The sequence below is a fragment of the Myotis daubentonii genome, chromosome 9 (genome assembly GCF_963259705.1).
Source record: "Myotis daubentonii chromosome 9, mMyoDau2.1, whole genome shotgun sequence".
In the NCBI taxonomy this organism is placed as follows: domain Eukaryota; kingdom Metazoa; phylum Chordata; class Mammalia; order Chiroptera; family Vespertilionidae; genus Myotis; species Myotis daubentonii.
Window position 1 is genome coordinate 48,258,308 of NC_081848.1, and position 18,845 is coordinate 48,277,152.

Here is an 18,845-nt window from a genome sequence, read left to right on the forward strand (position 1 = left end):
ACCCAAGGGATTCTACCGTACAGACATGAAATTCTAGGTTAATGAAAGAAGGCATACCAGTTAGCATCTGGCCCTCACACCCTCATTTGAATCTCAGCTGCTGACCTTCTTAAGGAGCGGTTCCCAATAGCACTTAGAAAGCTTGTAAAAAAGCAAACCCTTGGCCCCACTTCAGAACTACTGAAACAAGCTCTCCAGGTGAGTTTGGGGAATGCTCAAGTCTGCAACCACTGCCCTGCAGCTCCTAAGGGCTCTGCAACCTGGAGTTCAGAACCCCCAGACGTCCCTTAATTTTGAGGGACTGGAATATCACCTCTTAGTTACAATCAATAAGATAAACAAAACAAGTTTCCCCCACCCAATTCTATCATCCACATGGGGGCATAGGTTTCTTTCCTACCAACCAAATCCAGTTTGCTTTCAGAAGAAGGATTCCCCAGTTCCCAGAGGCTTCGAGTCCTTCAAGATCTGACCTTGACAAATCTTTTCAGCCTCATCCCCTAAGTCATCTGTGAGTCCAAGCTCATGGTGGATGACCATGTATTGTCTGCTAAGTAAGTGAGTGCTGAAGACAAGAACACTAAGGAATCTTTCCTAACCACATATATTTTGCTTTTGAAGCGAAGTAGTTACTAAAACAGACAGGGACAGAAAAGACAGGAACGGAGAATCCCATTACTTACAAAAGAAATCTCTGTGTGTGTCAGGAATCTGTGCTAAATCTGAACTTCAATCTCACTCTGCTCTGCCCATCACAAACTACTGTCTAAGCCCGCTGTCTGGGCTGAACGCAGATCTCACGAACACCGAGGAATGAGCGCATTAAACACCCTACCCATTTTCATTTTGGAATCCCAATCCTTCATTTATAGAATCCAAACAGGATCAGTCCCATGGAAAAGAAGTATCCACCAACAGAAATTAGTCACTATTCAATTTCCAGCCTGTGAGAAGTGGTGGCCTAACATTTCCAATGAATGTGGAGACTCTGAGAGAGGCCTTTGAACTAGGAAATCATACCAGTTTATTTACAAGGGCTAGTTTACTGACAAATTTTTTTAAATTCTCCAAAAACACGCCCAGCCATCGTGGCTCAGTGGTTAAGCGTCAACCTATGAACCAGGGGACCACAGTTTGATTCCCAGTCAGGGCACATGCCCGGATTGCGGGCTTAAAACTCAGTGTGGGTCAGGCAGGAGGCAGCCAATCAATGATTCTCCCTCATCATTGATGTTTCTGTCTCTCTCTCTCCCTCTCCCTTACTCTCTGAAATCAATAAAAATATTTCCAAAAAAAAATAGAATTCTCCAAAAACAAAATCCATCTTTTTACCTAAAACAGGAGGAATCATAATCTAAGACATCTATCTACTTGTAAAGTGCTAATGAGAAAGATCATCACTCTTCCTACCCAGGCAAAGCGAGGGGATTCAGGTTATCTGTCTTTAAGTCTTGACACACACACACCAGCCCTCTGCTGTGTTTGGTATGGACTGGCATTCGCAATGTTGAACCAGGTACTCCTTTCAGAGAGAGCTGAGAAAAATCTCAAAAACTCCACAAATACCCAAAGCCATCCCAGCTTCTAATGGATAGAGAGGAGAACATGGAAGTAAACATGACAATTCAGGAAATAATGTTCCTTAAATATTTTAGGTAACTAAGAGAAGGTACAGTTGGCATACAGATCAGCGTGGAGACATATAAAGGGCACATCCTTGGGAATTACACTGACTTAGGCTTGGACTTTCAGCATATGGGCCACTCCGAGTTCCTCATCTGTAGACATCAGAACATCAACAAATTCACTCACAGGCAGTTGTGATAATTTACTAAAATGATGCAAGTGAGCTCTGACTGGCTTGGCTCAGTGGATAGAGCGTCGGCCTGCGGACTGAAAGGTCCCAGGTTCGATTCCGGTCGAGGGCATGTACCTTGGTTGCGGGAACATCCCCAGTAGGGGGTGTGCAGGAGGCAGCTGATCGATGTTTCTCTCTCATCGATGTTTCTAACTCTCTATCCCTCTCCCTTCCTCTCTGTAAAAAATCAATAAAATGTTTTTAAAAAATAAATAAATAAAATAAAATGATGCAAGTGAAAATGCCTGGTTTGACACAATGCCTAGACTAGAGTAAGCACTCTACTAATGACACACCACTAACTTAAAACCCACAGAAAGTTTTAATACACATATTTGCTTGATCCCAAGAAATATGCAGAACTGAAGTTATTCAACATCCTTTAGCTAATTAGCTGTGTGCCTATACCAGTGGTTCTCAACCTTCTGGCCCTTTAAATACAGTTCCTCATGTTGTGACCCAACCATAAAATTATTTTCGTTGCTACTTCATAACTGTAATGTTGCTACCATTATGAATCGTAATGTAAATATCTGATATGCAGGATAGACTTAGGCGACCCCTGTGAAAGGGTTGTTCAACCGCCAAAGGGGTCGCGACCCACAGGTTGAGAACCTCTGGCCTATACCCTCTCCAGAGCCATGTTTTTTTTCTTTTCAGATGATCAAATTCAATATTCCTCTTAGCCAACCATCTCTCTCAAATACAATATATACCCCTCACGGTGGTTCTTCAAACTCCTTACTGTGGCCAAAAGGCTCTGCCTGAACTAGCCTCCACCATCATTTTAGACCCTACATTCAGGGGCGCCTTGTATTCTAACAACGATGACTTTATGTTCTTAGAACAGGCCAAGCTCTCTCCGACCTCGGGGGCTTTGCCTCTGCTGTTCCCTCTTCCAGGAGTGTACTCCCCCAAAGCCTCAAATACAAGGCTTCTTCTTGTTCTTGAACTTGCAGCTCCAATGTCATATTCTCAGAGAGGCTTTCTCTAAATTTTTCTGTTGAAAATAGCTTTCACGTTCCTGTTACTCTCTTTTACGTGACCATTATTTCCTCCATAGCTGACACCGCGATCTTCATCTCATTTACTGATTTCTTTACTGTTTCCTGACTGCTCCCCCACTGTACTGGAAGCTCCATGATACAAGGACGCTGCTGTCTTCCTTATCTCTACATCCCCAGCATTTATAACAGCGCCTAGAACAAAATGGATACTCGAAAACTATGTAGCGAATGAATAAATAAATTCAGTTTCGAAACAAGAGAGGCAGAGTTGGACAGCCCCCACCCGCCTTCATTTTGCAACTAACTGGTAGGCAGCAGAAAATGGGTTCTCAGGGAAAGGCTGTAAATTAAAAAGAGAAAAGGCTGAGGAGAAAGGAACCCACGGGGAACACAGAAAAAGTTATCTCAACTCTCCCACTGACAGGAGGTTAACTGCTAGCGGGGGCTGGGAGTATGTCACAGGTGTGCAGTCTCCATGGCTTTCTTCTGCCTTCTCCACCAATTTTTCTCATTGTGACGAAATATACATAATTCCATGGTTTTCCCCCTTAGTGTCTACGCTTCCCAGGCTCAACTTCTTCCAGCAAAGCTATGTGCACAACTGGCCTTGGGTGTTGTTCAGGTAACAAGAAATCTGGATAGCACTGATTTGGAAACCCACCTCTGGGTTTTGAGATTTAAAACAAAACAAAACCAAAAACAACACAACTTTTTATTTCCATTTAATGCAATTTAAATAAAGCAAACATTTCCAGTTGTTCCTCATTGCTGTCTTTTAAACCTGATCCCTGCCACTTCCCTTCGGGACCTTTCCTCAGAGTCAACAAAACCCGCTGCCCTTCTTGCCAGCGGCATCCTATCCTCACTCTGGCTCTCCCAGACGCAGCTCAGCCACGCTGACAAACTCAGAGAGGCAGTGCTGCCCGGTCCATTTCAGAAACCAGCAACTTCTCTGGCAGTCTTGCCATTTGTGTCTGAATCCAAAAGGGTGAGTGAGTCAGGGGTTAGGAGGAGGCAAAGAAAACAAGGAACTTCCGTGCGCTCTTCCCTTTCTAGATTCCAAAATCTCAATTCCCTGACCACAGCAGCTGAGTCAGTCAAGTCACGGACTGCAAACCACGGCCCCTGCCATTGCCAAGTTCATCTCAGCTGCCCCTCCTGCATTCAAGTGCCATACTTCTTTCTAGTTGCCAGGGTCAGTCGGGTTCTTTAATTATCTTTCCTATTGGCACCCATTTTGCCATGTGACAAATACATACACACACGGGTTTGACCTTCTTATCCCCAGATCTTTACAAGCGAGTACAAAGCCCCATGTGTGGTTTGTACACCGTCTGGTCGTCTCCTCTTTTAATCACTCACTCCTTCAGAACACACGGTAAATCAAAAGCTGGTAACAAACTTAAATAGGGTGGGAGATCCTGGCACAACATTGTTCCAGGAATACGTGCCTCCAATGAGGAATGTAGGGCATAATGTAAGTCACACCACAGCTGAGCTTCTGAGTGTACAGGGAGCTACTATGGAGTCTGAACTCCTGCCTGTAGGAGCCTCCAGAAGTAAAACAGAAGAAATAAAATGTCTGACTCTAATCTTCAGTGTTCAGTCTTTTCAAGCAAAAGGAACCTTAAATTATAGACAGCCTCATTCAAAGAGAAAATTTGTGAAGCACCTACTCCCAGGAGCTCCCCATTCTGCCCTCGGCCTGCCTGGGTTCAGCAGGCCCATAAATTGGCACTGTTGATATGACCTTCCCAGGCTGTATTTCAACAAGAGATAACAACAAAGCTGCGAGCTTTGGTAGCACTCAAAGGAGATTTGAGGGACTTAAAACATGCTGCTAAGTTTGGCAGCGAAAGTTTCTGCTTCGTGCAGTTGGAGAAGGAAATCTCTGTAATTACACTTGCAGATAAGATGCACCAAGCCGTGTGTGCTGCTCATTCTCGTTAGGAACAGATTAGGACCTCCTCATCTCAATCCCCGCTCTTCTGAGCGGTCCCAGCGGTCGCTGCTGGGGCCCGGAGTCAGCATGTCTCTTGGGAAGACAAAGTGCCCGGAGCTTTATGACACCACTTACTGTCTTACCACAACCACCTGCCCGCTCCGCACACCTCGCCGTCTGTCCGAGCTTACACTCTCCTTTAGCCTGGCTCCTCTCTTGCTCTTTCACACAGGGTTCTGCCACGTCCCTACTCCAGGGCCATGCAACATGCATTACTCATCAGAGAGCGGCCTTTCAACGGACATGCTCCTTAGGCTCACCCCGACTCCCCTCTGGTTTATATATTTCTTCACCACAGCAAAACCCCAGGGCTATGATCTAGGCCAGCCGTGGGCAAACTACGGCCCGTTTGAAATGAATAAAACTAAAAAAAAAAAAAAAAAAAAAAGACCGTACCCTTTTATGTAATGATGTTTACTTTGAATTTATATTAGTTCACACAAACACTCCATCCATGCTTTTGTTCCGGCCCTCTGGTCCAGTTTAAGAACCCATTGTGGCCCTCGAGTCAAAAAGTTTGCTCACCCCTGATCTAGCCCGTGGGCCATATAAGGCTGGAGAAATCATTTGGTCTGGCCTTGCCAAGGCATTAGGGGTGAGTTAATTAAACGTTTGACCAAATACAGCAGGCTAATTTTTAAGTTGATAATTTTGTATGGCCCTCAGCTGATGTTATAAATATGCAAATGGCCCTTGGCAGAGAAAAGGTTCCCCACCCCTACTCTATGTCTTGGGCAGATATCTAGTATCAGCAGAGCAGTCATAAGTGCCCCCAGTCAGGGGTGTGGATGGAGTGCCGGATCCGGCCCAAGGGCCGTAGTTTGCCCACGGCTGGGCTAGATGTTCCCCACCCCTGACAGAGAGGACGGCGATATCACCTCACATTTCTCAGCAGAACAAACCTGACAAACTAGCTACTCAGAAACAAACTCTGCTTGGCTTACAACTACAACAATTTCTTACGTTCCATTCAGCACTAGATACGGACACTATTCTAGGCACCTGATACTTAGGCCTCAACCCCATGCAATTATACAGAAGAGGCACTGGGGCAGGGGCAGGCTAAGTAACTTCTCTAAGTGGCAGAGCCACAATTTGACCCCAACAGTCCAGAGCCCAGGCTCTAAACATTACGCTTTCATTGGATGACTCTTCCCCCATCACATGGGTTTGTCTTTGCGCACAACTGGCTCACTCAAAACTCTAAAGGAGAGAGTCGGTCACAGAACACGGCAATTTTTCTCCACTGAGAGGAGGAAACAGGGATGGCCATATTTATCCCAGAGCTGGTCTAAGTCCACACAGCAGAACAAATAAGGATTCTACACACGTTGACCCAAATTTTCCCAGCAGCACCAACTGAGACCCACCTCCTTCTTACGGATCTGGTGGGCTTCCTAGCTTACTATGGGCTGGAGCCTCTTTGCAAGCTGTTGGAGCCCAGCCATGTGCATCTGAGAACAGGTTCCTGGGTCTCCAGGTCATGAGTATGAAGTAGAAATGCTTCCTTGAATTCAGCTGCTGAGGTTTTAAAAAAAAGCTACTCAAATAGTTTTAAAACATAAACTATATTTGCTGGCCAATTTGGGGAGATAAAATGAATAGAATATTATACTTAATTTCATAGAACTTCAGGGAATCTAGCGGAAAAAATAAGTCAGAATGTTGATGGAAACACTCAGTCCAAACCTCCCACTTTCTAGAAGTGGAAACCGAAGCCTAGAGAAGCCATGCTACGTCCCCAGGGTCACCCAGCAAGTCATAGGTAGAGCCGGGACTAAAGCTCGGGTCTGCGGACTACCTGGCCAGGGCTCCTTCTCCTGCTGAAGGCAGGCAAAGAAATGCATGGTGGGAGAGGTCTCTAACAGCAGCAGCTGGCATTCACTGAGAGCATATTCATGGTAGGAATATGCCCTAGTTCTACTATAGGTGCTTTATATAAATCAACTCATTTAACCCTTACAACAAACTTTTTTCTCCTTTGAGGCATTTTATTTGCACATTTGCATTATATCACTAGAAAAAGAATCCCAGGATTTTCCCTCCTGTGTGTTTTCTTCTTGCTTCTTCATGGTCCATGATGCCCGCTGAGGTTGCCAGTACAATGAAACCGAAGTGATGGGGCAGAAGCAAGTTGTTCTGCCGTTTTTCTAGATCTTTCAGTTGCACATCAAATTTGGGGCTGATTATTCCACACTAGTTTAACCTGTGCCTGTGAGGTTCACAACAATTTTCCCAGCTCTGTGGTCACCAATAACTTCAAATTCGCCAGTGTAACCATGCCTCGTCACCAGTTAGAAAGCGGCTGATGACTTCGGAGCATGGCCTAATAAGAACCTGGCGTTTGCCACTCTTTTCGGCACTGTTGATACTCTTCGGAGCATCAGCCAGGACATTCATGTGTACGACTATGGTGGCATAGGAAGATGGCGAAAAGACCACAACCAACTTTTGAGATGAGTAACAATACTCCCAATCTGCAGGTGAAGACACTAAGGTTTACAGAGATTAATTTGCCAGAGGTCCACAGATAGGAAGAAGAAGAGCCACATTACGCATCTCCAGAGCTGGCTGCAAAGCCTGTGCTCTGAGCTGGGTGGTGGAGGAGACATCCATGGAATTCATGGAAGTGGAGAGAGGAGCACTGGCGTGGCCTGAGTGCAGAGCACTAGGAGCAGCTGGCGAAGGGCCTCCAGTGCTGGGTTAAGGAGGACCGCAGGAGCCCCACGGGGGCTGGCCTACAGGAAAGAGGCAGGCAAGAGGCAGTTCTAATCTCCCCTGACCATTAAGGGTAAGCATCCTACAGGATGATAAAGCTGTGCCTGTGAAGCTGGTTTGAGAAGGACCACCTCAGAGACTCTCCTGGGGTCATGACAGAAAGATGAAGAAAATGCAAAGTGGAAACTCCTACTAAAAGAAGAATCTGATTTGACTTGCCCAACACAGTAACCCCAACCTGATTAAGAAGTGCCAGCCTTACCTCCTTGGAAATGCTGCTTTAAGCTGGTAATGATAATGGAAAGCATTGAACATCTACTGTGTGCCAGGCTCTGGGCTGAGAGCGTTACAGGTGTCATTTCATATTGTCCTCACCACAACTCCAACAAGCTAAGTACTATCACTATATCCATTATAGATGCCTTGCAGAAAACTGAGACTCAGAGACATAAATAACTTGCCCAAGGTTGCAAGGTCACACAGTTAGTAAGCAGTACTGTCAGGTTCTAAATGTAGGCTTAAAAGACTCTTGAGCTCCAGCTCTTAATCACTGCACCATACCAAAGGTAAAAGACTTATAGTAAGTGCAAATGGTTCCATCAGAGCTGCTCTAAGGCAGCACCGTACACTCACTGATTATCCAGTTGAACAAACACATCACAGGTTGATTCGTTTAAAAGTAATTTATGACAACTCAGTTATCAGAACTCCATAAGAGAGCCTGTGTTCCAGGACACAAGTGAGCGCATCAAAACTCAGTTCCTTCCATGAAGTGAGGTAGTTCTAAAACCCAGGCGACTTCATAGTTTTCTTTCCAATTTTCCCATTTCCCTTTTCCTATCACCCCCTCCCTCACACCCCATCTTCTGACACTCTCAGAAAAGCTTTGACACAGGCCGAGAACCCTCACCCTCTTCATATTTCCAGTCGTTTAGTTGGCTCTCTTCCATCATTCAGACCATGTTTTAAATGCTTTAAATCAGCATCTGAGAGTCGGACCCTCCTCCTTTTTCCCAGCCTAAAGCATGAGAGAGTCATTAACCCTGACACGAAAACCCTATACTTCAGCAGATCTATGGTTCTCCTCTCTTAATCAGGCCTGCTCTGGGGAGGAAATAACCACAACATATATGGGCATCAGTACCACACTTGATGCTTTTTTAGATCCTGCCCAGCTCTTGGCCCAGATCCTCTGTGTTCAGTGACTAAATGGGTGAAACTAAATGGGTGAACAGACCAAGACAGCATATGGGCACCAGAGATGCTGCCAAGCCCAAGAGCAAATGAACAGGAGTTCAATCCCAAAGCCAGCCACCCCACCCACCCCTGTCTTCCCAGGGTTTGTTAGAACCTACACAGCACGGTCTCCTTGAGTCCCGTGGGACAGGCCAGCCTTCTGCTCAGTTGTGAAGGCCTCCTAGGTCCACCCAGGTAACCCTTTTCTATCTATCACCCCTGCCTTCCCTGAGAACTGTCTTTTCTCCAATCTTCCTCCCCAGGGCCTCTCCCTTTTTCCTACTGTTCCAGATCATGATTCCCATAACCTTCCATTCATCTCATTTTTCCCAAACAGTGCTGCTTCCTCTTAGCGAATCTCCAGCTCACATACAAACCCCTTCAGGGACAAGTCTCTCAGAACAAGAGTCTAGATTTTTGAAAAGTGAGGTGGTTTCATAACAAGCCCTGAGGAACAGGTCAGCTCTGGTTGAGAAGGCCTCATACCCTAATTGCATATAATTCACCCTTTATAAGAAAAGTACAATCAACATTCAGGCAGTCTTTACATGAGGAGAATATTGTGATAATTTCAACAGCCCTACAACAACAGGGTATCGGAGCCAAAAAAAATAAGAGAAGGGATCTTTGGAAAAAATCCTTCAATAATGTAGTCTAGACTCACTTAACATCTTCCTCTCCCCTACACCTACACACACACACACACACACACACACACACACACACACACACACCAGTTTTCTAGGGCCTATGGCTAGAAACAGAGACCCCAAGTTTTTTCAATCAGACAATATTATGTGGCATGTTCCCCTAAGACAGACGTACCCAGCATTTCCCCCCACCCACCTACCGAGACACATGTACACAGTGTCTCCTCCCAGCATAGAATCGATGCACAGTCTCCCTCCCCACCCCCAGAAGAAGGCACTCACTAATTCGAGTTTTCCCACAGGCTTTGGAGAGAAATCCCTGCAGACTATGCCAGATGGTCTTTTTTTTTTTTTTCTTTCATGCCCTCCTGGCCCCTTCTCCACTTTCCATGGTTCCTCTAACTCAAAGAACTCAATTATCTGGGAGCCGATTTCCCCTCCCCCTCCCACCAGCCTGCCCTAAACATCCTCTCCTCCCAGCCAGTGCAGAGCACAGAAGGGAGGCCACTCCAGAGCTCTGCAGGGATGCTGCCTGGCCTCCTGCGGGCTCGGATACATGTTCCCTTTGCTTGGCTGCCTCAGGAAACTCTCTTGGGCCCCACCTTGGACATTCAGAGTCTCTCAGGGAACAGCTAAGAGAAGCTACAGGAAGACATGCTCTTCAGTCCCTCAGTCCCACCAGCCGGCAGGGAGGTGCTCTGGAGGGCTCCCACCTCCCTCAGGTGCCAGGCAGAACTCCTCAAAACAGTTCTTCGAATCGGAGGGGGTGGAGAATGGAGCACAGCCTCTCTTAGTTCCAGGCCAGCCAAGTGGCAAGGATATCTGCAGTCTGGGGTGCCCCTCCAAACTGTGCACCCAAGCCCTTCATTCCAGGGACAGGGGCAGAGCCAGCAGAATTAAGGATGCTCTTGGCCTGTCCTCCAAGGTAGTTCAAAGTTCCAACCTCTTTGGTTAACTGACCATTCTCATTTTAGAGAGGAGGGAGCCCCGGGGGAGGGGGGGACGGCGGGGAGTGTGCAGGAAGGGGAGGTGAGGAAGGGGAAGACAGTGAGAACAGCAATGCTCCTTAAGGAAGATGGAGGGATCCAACTTGTGACCCAGCTCTGGGAAGCTGGACTGACAAGGAGTGGGCACAGCTGCAGCCCCAGTCTAAGCTTGCAGGCCTCAGAAACTGCGGTGACGGGATTCACCTGGAAACGGGGCTCTATTGTTTTTTAAAAATAAAATAAAAAATCTGCCCACTCTGGGTCTTTTGGGGGGGCTTCTTCCCAGACACCACTCCAGGGCATGGCTGGCAGGGTTCTTGGTCTGACAACAAAAGCTGAGGCCCCCACGGGTGCCCGGCCCCTCCCTGTGTACCCACCTAGTATACCACGATCCCTACAGATTCCTGAGGACAGATCTGGGGTGCCCTGGCTGGCATCTCCCCTCCCCTTCAATTCTGTTCCTTGGCACAGCCCCACGGCATATCAAGTATCTCTGCCCTTGGAATCCCCACTTCCTTGTTTCTTTCTTTCTTGTTTCCCTCTAAGCTGTACACACAAGTTCCTGAAAGAGCCGCCCAGCCCCCAAGGGGCCTTCCAGAGCAGGAACTCTTCCTGCCAGTTAGAGGCCTGCCTTTCAAAGGAGAGAGGAGAGCAGAGGGAGGTCTCCCTGCCCTTGCAACACAGTCTCCCCAGCAGAACCCAGCAGACGAGGGAAGCAGCCCTGGCAAGCAGCAGCCTCTCCTCCAGCTGCTGACATCGATGGCAGCATGCCTGCCAGGTAGCCGTGGGGCACTGGGAAAGCCAGGGGTCTCCTGGAATCCCTCTCCTCGGTACTAAAACAAGTCAGGTGACCTAAGGAAAGGGTTATCTCTGAAGGTCATTCATGAGGCTCAAAGTCTACAGTGAACACCACTCTTTCTCAACTTCCCAACCCAAGAAAGCACTGTAACATCTTAAAGAAGTCTTCTAAGATTCTTCTCATCTTTATTTATAAATGCACAAGAGAAGGGGGCGCTTGATAAGTGGGGAGACCAGAGCAGAGAGGCAGTGACTTTCCAGAGGGAGTTGGGCCGTCCTTCAAATTTCAACTCATCTTACACTGCATAGGACTTGACTTGTTTAAAATTACGTTCATGGAAATTATCTCATTTGCTCCCCTCAACAATCTTGAGAAAGAGTTTTATCATTATTTCCATCCCACAGCTAATAAATCTGAAGTCAGTGAGGTCAGGAATTTGCCCGTGTCCACCTTGAGAGCCTGGCCATGGACTCAAGTTTCCTAACCCCAGATCCATTAATTGTCTGCAACATCCAAAGAAAGGTCATCTGCTAGCCTCTTCCTTCCCACGTGTGGGGCGACAGAATTGAGGGGTCCCAGCCGTAAACCACACGGGTGGAGGAGAACTGAGATCCTGGGTCAGTCCTGCCCACTGAAGGGCTCCCTGCTTCAGAGGCTCCACGTTCATCCCAACCAACAGCATCGTCCCCCTCCCCCAGTACAACACATTTCAACCAAGCAGGGGGTCCCGAGAGTGTAGTGAAAGAGGCCTCATTTTAGAAGTGGCCCATCTCAGGTCCAGGGCCACTGACTTCGCCCTTGTGGGCCCTCAGGCCACAACATTCATGCGCACACGTCCACACTCAGGGAGCCCGCAATGGGGATGGCCAGTGCTTGCATTGGCAAGCTGACCCGGAATGAATCAGAGGGCCCCCTCATTGTTTGCCAGAATACAAAAGACATTCTGTTCAGAAAGTTCAAGAAAAAACGAAGAGCCAGGACAGCAGCTGTTCCTTCATCCCACAGAGAAACCCAAGTCGCCTGAGGTCCAGGAGTGTAAGACGCAGCTTGGCTGGGGTGGAAGCACATCCGCTGACAGGTCCCCGCTGCAGGGAGTGCCCACTGCGTTAGTCCTCCTAATAAGACCGCGGACAACCCAGTGACCCCTTCACCTGTGCGCGTGCCTTTCTGGATGGGTCTCCTCTCCTAGGCCACACCGCGCTCCCCACACAGCCCTCCGCTAGGTCAGAACAAGTTTTACCAAAACAGAGGACAAACAGTAGGAGCACACTGCGTGCCCTGAGATCTGGTTAAAACATTAACCCTGGGAATCGGTCGGCACAACCCCAGCACCTCCTGTCTCCTCTGGCAGCCTCGCTCCTAGCAGCTGCCACCGAGAGCTCACTCTGAAATACCTGGTTAAGAAACCTCTTTGTAGACCCTCCAACCCCAAGACCCGTCCCCTAGCACCCTCCCCACCCCAACAGATCTTGAAGGAAAGCCTGTGATGGGCCTTATTAATGAGGGAGAACAGCTTGCTGCTTACAGAGCTGAGAGAGACAGGCAGACACAGACACACACTGCGCCCAGTTTAGATATCCCTAAGACAGTCCGTCTGTCCTAGTAAGTGCTCCACAGAGACTTGCAACTCACCACAGGCTCCTAGCTGAGTTCATTAGCTTTTTTTTTTTTTTCATTACAGGTCAGACACAGCAGCATCCAGAGACAAAACAGACAGTGTTCACAGAACAAACGGAGCCACTCAAAAGACACCAGAGTTTCCATGTAAGAACTATAAGCGCGATGCTGGAGTGATGAAAACTCACTTTTTCTATATAAGATCCATCCTGTAAAATATCCTAAGCCTTTGTTCTAAATAAAAGTAAGACGATTTCTATGGTGAAGTCTAAACACTTCAGGTTCTGCAAGAGTGAGATCAGCTAGACTTGCAAAGTCAAGAAAATTGGCTGTATCCCTCCTCCTTGAGCTAATAGAATCCAACTGTTGGAGCATGACATCATTCCTGAGCCCCCGGCCCTGAGCAGAGAGCACAGTCACTCGCCTGCCTCCCAGAAAGCAGCCCGAGACCACGGTCAGGACAGGAGGAAAACAGTCCGAGCCCGGAGCAGACCTTACCTGGCAGTCCCGGTGCTTTCCTGCCCACTCCATTCTCGGCAGAGTCTGGCTCACACCACAGTCTGTCAGGGAGCCCAGGGCCCCCAAATCCACTCACTTGAGCTCTGATACCTGCTGCGAGTTTCCCACAGCGCCTTCCTCTGACCTTTCGTGGCGCTCCTTCCAGCCAAATGAGCAGAGCACTGCTAGCCGGCCAGGCCAGTTGTCATGGAGACCCTGTTCTCGCCAGCGCTCGCTTGCTGTGCTCTCTCTCCCCTCTCTCCCTCTCTCTCTCTCCCCCTCTCACTCTCTAGCTCTGGGAGGCTTCCATGAAACAGCACTGTCTTTTGATCAGCTCGGTTTTTGCACGCATTCCACTCCTCCTACCTCCCGTCCAGTCAAACAAGGCTCTGGGCTGCTCCTGGGAACTTGCTTAAACAGCTCAGAGGGGAGAAGGGAGAAGACAGTGAGAGGACTTGTTTTCTTCCCCTCCAGTGTCTCATTTTTTATAACTTGTAAGAATCCCGGCTTGGGGGGGGGGGATAGAGGGGGGTAGCTGGAGCACTTGGAGGGGAAGCAAGCCCTTCCTCTGGGTCCTGGATACGGGCAGGAGGACCCAGATGCATTGCCTTGACTTGTTTGTGCACTTGGGATTTTCCGGGCAGCGGCTGAGGCGGAAATGCATTCCCATCCCAGGAGCTCGCCTGGACTGGCCTCTCTGCTTACCTTGCTGCCTGCCCAGGTCGTGGCGATGGTTTTAACCAGTGCAGCGCCTCCTGGTACTAGTGCTGGTGCCCAAGCAGCCTCTCATCTTCCTGCAATGGAGAGGAAAGACACTAGGTCAGGACCAGTGAGAGTCCTGGGCAAGTCCAGAGTCGTAGCCCAAGCAACAAAGGGGATACATCCTCATCTCTCTTCCCTGCTCTGGGCCTGCAGCTACAGCCCAGGCTTCCTGTGAGCTGCTGTCATGGCCAGTAATAGTATCACTTCTGTCCAGGAGGGAGCACAGTGCCTAGGACACAGCAGGCCCTCTAAGTTTAACCCCCTGTGAGCTTTATGCTTTGTAACCTTCTTTTACATGCACTGTTTTGTCTGATCCTCAAAACCTTTTGAAATGTACTGGACCAATATTGCCATTTTATAGATGGGAAAACGGAGGCTCAGAAAGATCAGATGTTTAGTCCACGATTACAGCTAGTTGCGCAGTTGAAGAACTACGAGTAGAGAGCAGTTCACTGCCACCTAGTCCAGTGCACTTTCTGCTAAAGTACACTGCCACGTGATCTCACAAACGAACAACTTTTTTGATAACCCGTTATAAAATACAAGGCTGGGTTCCAGGGGGAGGTGGAGAATCTTTGAATCTTTTTGTTGTTGTTGTTCATCTTCACCCGAGGATATTTTTTCCATTGATAATTTAGAGAGAATGGAAAGGAGGGGGAGGGAGGGAAGGGGATGGGGGGGGAGAGAAAGAGAGAAAGAGAGAGAGAGAGAGAGAGAGAGGGAGGGAGAGAAACATTGATGTAAGAGAGACACATCTATTGGTTGCCTCCCACACAGGCTCCAGCTGGGGTTGAATACTGAGCCTGCAGTGGAGGTACGCGTCCTTGGCTGTAACCGAAACCATGACCCTTCAGTCCACAGGCCAACACTCTAACCACTGAGCAACCAGCTAGAGGGAGAATCTTTCCGCATGATGGTGACGTAGGCCTGACCACCAACCATCCTTTTAGTCTGAAGACTCTATGATAGCACCTATGAGATGTGGAAGTACTGGTGCACATTTTAGAGGGAAAAAGTCCTGCTCTATAGCTATAAATTACCTTATATTTTTCCAAAATACTCTCACAATTCTTGACTCATCTGTTCAACACAATAGGCCTGAAAGTTAGGGCTGGTATTATCATACTAACTTAACAGTTTTTATTTTTAAAAATCTAAGAGAGGTCAAATGACTTGCCACAGGCCACAGAACCAGAAAATAACAGATCTAGAACAGCGGTCGCCAACCGGTGGTCCGTGGATCACTGGTGGTCCGTGAGGTCCGAAAGGTTGGCAACCGCTGGTCTAGAAATCATTCCCAAGCCTTCCGCCTCTCTCCCATATATATGAAGCAGACTAGTTCCAAGAGCACCGAGAAGGGCAGGAGTCAGAAGACCTTGGCAGTGCCTGGCTCAACCACCAGCCATGTGCACTTGGGCAAATCATCTAACCTCCAGCTTCCATCTATAAAACCTATCATAACCGATAGGGCTGAGATGAGCATAAAAAGAGTTAACGTGTGAAAGCCAATTGCTCTTCACCACAAACAACAAAACCCTGGAACAGTTGTTCCCTCCCTCCCCCCACACCCTCCCAAAGAAAAGGACACAGAGCCTCAAAGAGGGTGCACACCCGATCACCCGCTGAAATGCCCAACCTGCCCCAAGTGCCCCTCAGAAACCCCTCCAGGCCCTAGTGTCCCAAAGGAAGAGAGAATGAAACAACACGTTCAAGGCCATCGAATCACTCAGGTTTCCCTTCTTCCCACTGCCAACAGGCATCCCTGCCCAGGGCAGGTTCTTCTCCTGACCTTCCACATGCACATTCCCCTGTCCCATCTCCATACTGAGAAAGAAGAGGTGATGCCCATCCATTTCTAAAATAAGGTACTATTCACATTATCACCAATATAATATTATACCAAGATTTACTGAGCAACTGCCATATGTCAGGCATTTTCCCCAAGAAGAATGAGGGGCCAGGGGCCAGGGGCCAAGGCCGAATACTAAAGCTGAAACAAGTGAGTCTTGAAAGCAATCTAAACTTCAAAAAGCCCTCCAGACCTGACAGGGAATGCAGGCCATGCTCCCCCTAGTGGCATCCTGGGGCTGTACAGGTTCCTTAGGGCCTGTCTGCAGCCCAGAGAGAGCTTCTGTGAGGCTGGAGGCAGGTCAGTCCTACCTGACCTGTGCTGAAGGGTAGGGCTCTTACAGCCTTCAGCGGTCTAGTACCTGCTGAGAAGCCCACAGGCACACTTGTGCCAGCAACCCGGGAGACAACCATCTCCCTACCTGTCTCCCCACATCCACCCCGTTTACCAATTCCAAATAACTCTACTTCCATAATGTGTCTCTTATCTGTCCATTTCTCTGTACCTCCATTGCCACCCCAATCTCTCCCCTTAATTACGGCAAAAACCTCCCAACGGGGCCAGCTTCTATTCCTGCCGTCACAATTCCCTTCTCCCTTCTCCGTGGAGCTGTCTGAATCACCTTTTAAACCAGATTGTGTCATTTCCCATCCCACTTAGGATAAAATCAAAATTCTTACCGGGACCTATGAGGCTCAGCATGACCCTTCTCCAGCCTCCTCCAAGTACGCTTCCTGCCCTCCCCCTCTGCGTGCTAGCTACTCAGGCTTCCTTGTAGTTCCCCAAAACTCCCAGATTTTTTCCAGGTTGTTCCCCTTTGCACGGGACACTCCCCCACACCCGTCTTCGCCTGGCTGACGCTTACTCACCATGCCTTGACTTGCCTCTCACCTCCTCGGAGAACTCCTCCACGGTCCTCCGATCTAAATGAGAGCTTACCCTTCACAGCACTCACCCTAGTTCGTTTGTGCCCATTTGTGCGATATCTGTCTTCCTGTCAGTCTTCCCCTATGATTCCATAAGAACAGGAACCCGGGCTGTTTTTTGGTAACCACCATATTTCCTGCATTTAGTACAGGGCCCACCTCACAGCGGGCACTCAATAAATATTTGCTTAGATCAGTGGTTCTCAGCCTTCTGGCCCTTTAAATACAGTTCTTCATGTTGTGACCCAACCATAAAATTATTTTCGTTGCTACTGTTATGAATCATAAGTATATGATATGCAGGATGGTCTTAGACGACCCCTGTGAAAGGGTCGTTCGACCGCCAAAGGGGTTGCGACCCACAGGTTGAGAACCGCTGGCTTAGATGAACGCATAAAACCCCATCCTTCCTACCCTACAGGAAGGAGAAACTGTGAACAGCCATTTCGTGTCACTCACTGTATCTTTTCATAGACTAACAAACTGTAATTACATCTCCTTCCCTCATGTGCTCTGCCTATGGGCTCAATTGAAAATTCCTGTAAAGTCTCCCTGTGGTTTGTTTCCCAGAACTTTCTTCGTAAGGTCACTCTTCTCGGGACGTGCTCCCGGCTTTTACAGCCTCTCCCGTTACCAGAGTGCCCACTCCCAGGCGCTCCACCGCCAGCGCCACTGCCAAAGCAAACGGGACCAGGAACGGCCCGGATCCCATAGATGAGAAGGTTCTCTCTGGTCAGCTCCATTCAGGGACAAAAACACTTCCCCTCCACTGGGCAGGTCACTGTGCTTACAGAAAATACATTTTTACTTAAAAAAAAAAAAGTCATTTTATGTTTTAAAATTTGGCGACGGGTATAAAAGTTTTGAAAAAAAAAAACCTTTTTCCGTTACTAAAAAGAAATTTTAAAAACTATTGTCTGGAGGTAGGAGGGCAGGGATACTGAGGCCTCAGTAACAGCAGGAGCAGTGTGCCTAAGTCCAAGCCCCTCTCATGAGCTTCATTACCACAAAATCTGAAGTCCTTTCTGGCTTCATCTCCTGCCCACAATTCCCCTGCCGCCGCCACCCCATTCTAGGCAAGACGCAGCACACCACCTGGTGCCCTGAAGACAGCACTGTTCCTCTCCCTGCCCTCGCCTCTCAGCTGTTACCTTTACCTGAGTGTCTCTCTTTCCCCGACAGCAAAATCCGATTGCCCCAACGCCCAGCTCGGTTAACACGTCTTCTGTGAAACATTTTTTGATCTCCTGGCAGAATGTTTGTCGACTCTGCAAGCCCACAGCAGCTTGAAGATGCCTTTATTATGGTATTTATGTCACTTTACCACTGTGACTTGTACCCCTGTCTCCCTCACAGTCATGAGCCCCTTAAGATTTATCCACTTCAGTATTTCATTCACAGTGCACAATCAATTAATGTGAGGGGGATAAATGAATCACTGAAAAAGACTAAGACAAACAAACAAACAACACAGAGACAGGTGGCCTCTTCATAAGATGAGGGGATTTTGGTGGATAGACTTATGTGTACCAAGAGAATATATATGTACTAGTAGATGATAATTAGATTCTGGACATGGGTCACTAGAAGACTTTATCATATTTTCTTGTCTCTTTAAAAACAACTTAGCCCTGGCCAGGTGGCTCAGTTACTTGGAGCATCGCCCCGTACACCAAAAGACTGTAGATTCAGTTCCAGGTTGGGACATGTAGAGGAGGTAATCAATCGATGTCCCTCTCTCACATCAATGTCTCTCTCTCTCTCTCTCTCTCTCTCTCTCTCTCTCTCTCTCTCTCTCTCCACCCCCCCTCTCTCTTTTTCTCCCAGCCTCAGGTGAGGATTAAAAAAAATAATAAAACAACTGAAATTCTGTACCTGAAAACACAGGAGTAGACTAAATCTTTTAAAGTCACTCCTTCTTTTGGGGATTACTGGTA

General features: G+C 48.0%; 1 protein-coding gene and 1 pseudogene across 8 annotated transcripts in view; both read right to left on the bottom strand.

Moving 5' to 3' along the window:
• Nucleotides 1-18,845, bottom strand: part of DENND2B (DENN domain containing 2B) — a 176,135-nt gene that overhangs the window by 90,913 nt on the left and 66,377 nt on the right. For 5 of the 8 annotated variants that reach the window (XM_059708811.1, XM_059708810.1, XM_059708817.1 and 2 more), the window contains one exon: nucleotides 14,077-14,165. The exons of 1 other annotated variant lie outside the window; for it this stretch is intronic. The gene's annotated coding sequence lies outside the window, so the exon portion shown is untranslated. Of the gene's footprint in view, nucleotides 1-13,371; nucleotides 13,885-14,076; nucleotides 14,166-18,845 lie in introns of those variants that run through there. 2 more of the 8 variants (XM_059708809.1, XM_059708816.1) reach the window with 2 other exon arrangements.
• On the bottom strand, nucleotides 5,707-7,366 carry LOC132240938 (small ribosomal subunit protein uS8-like; annotated as a pseudogene).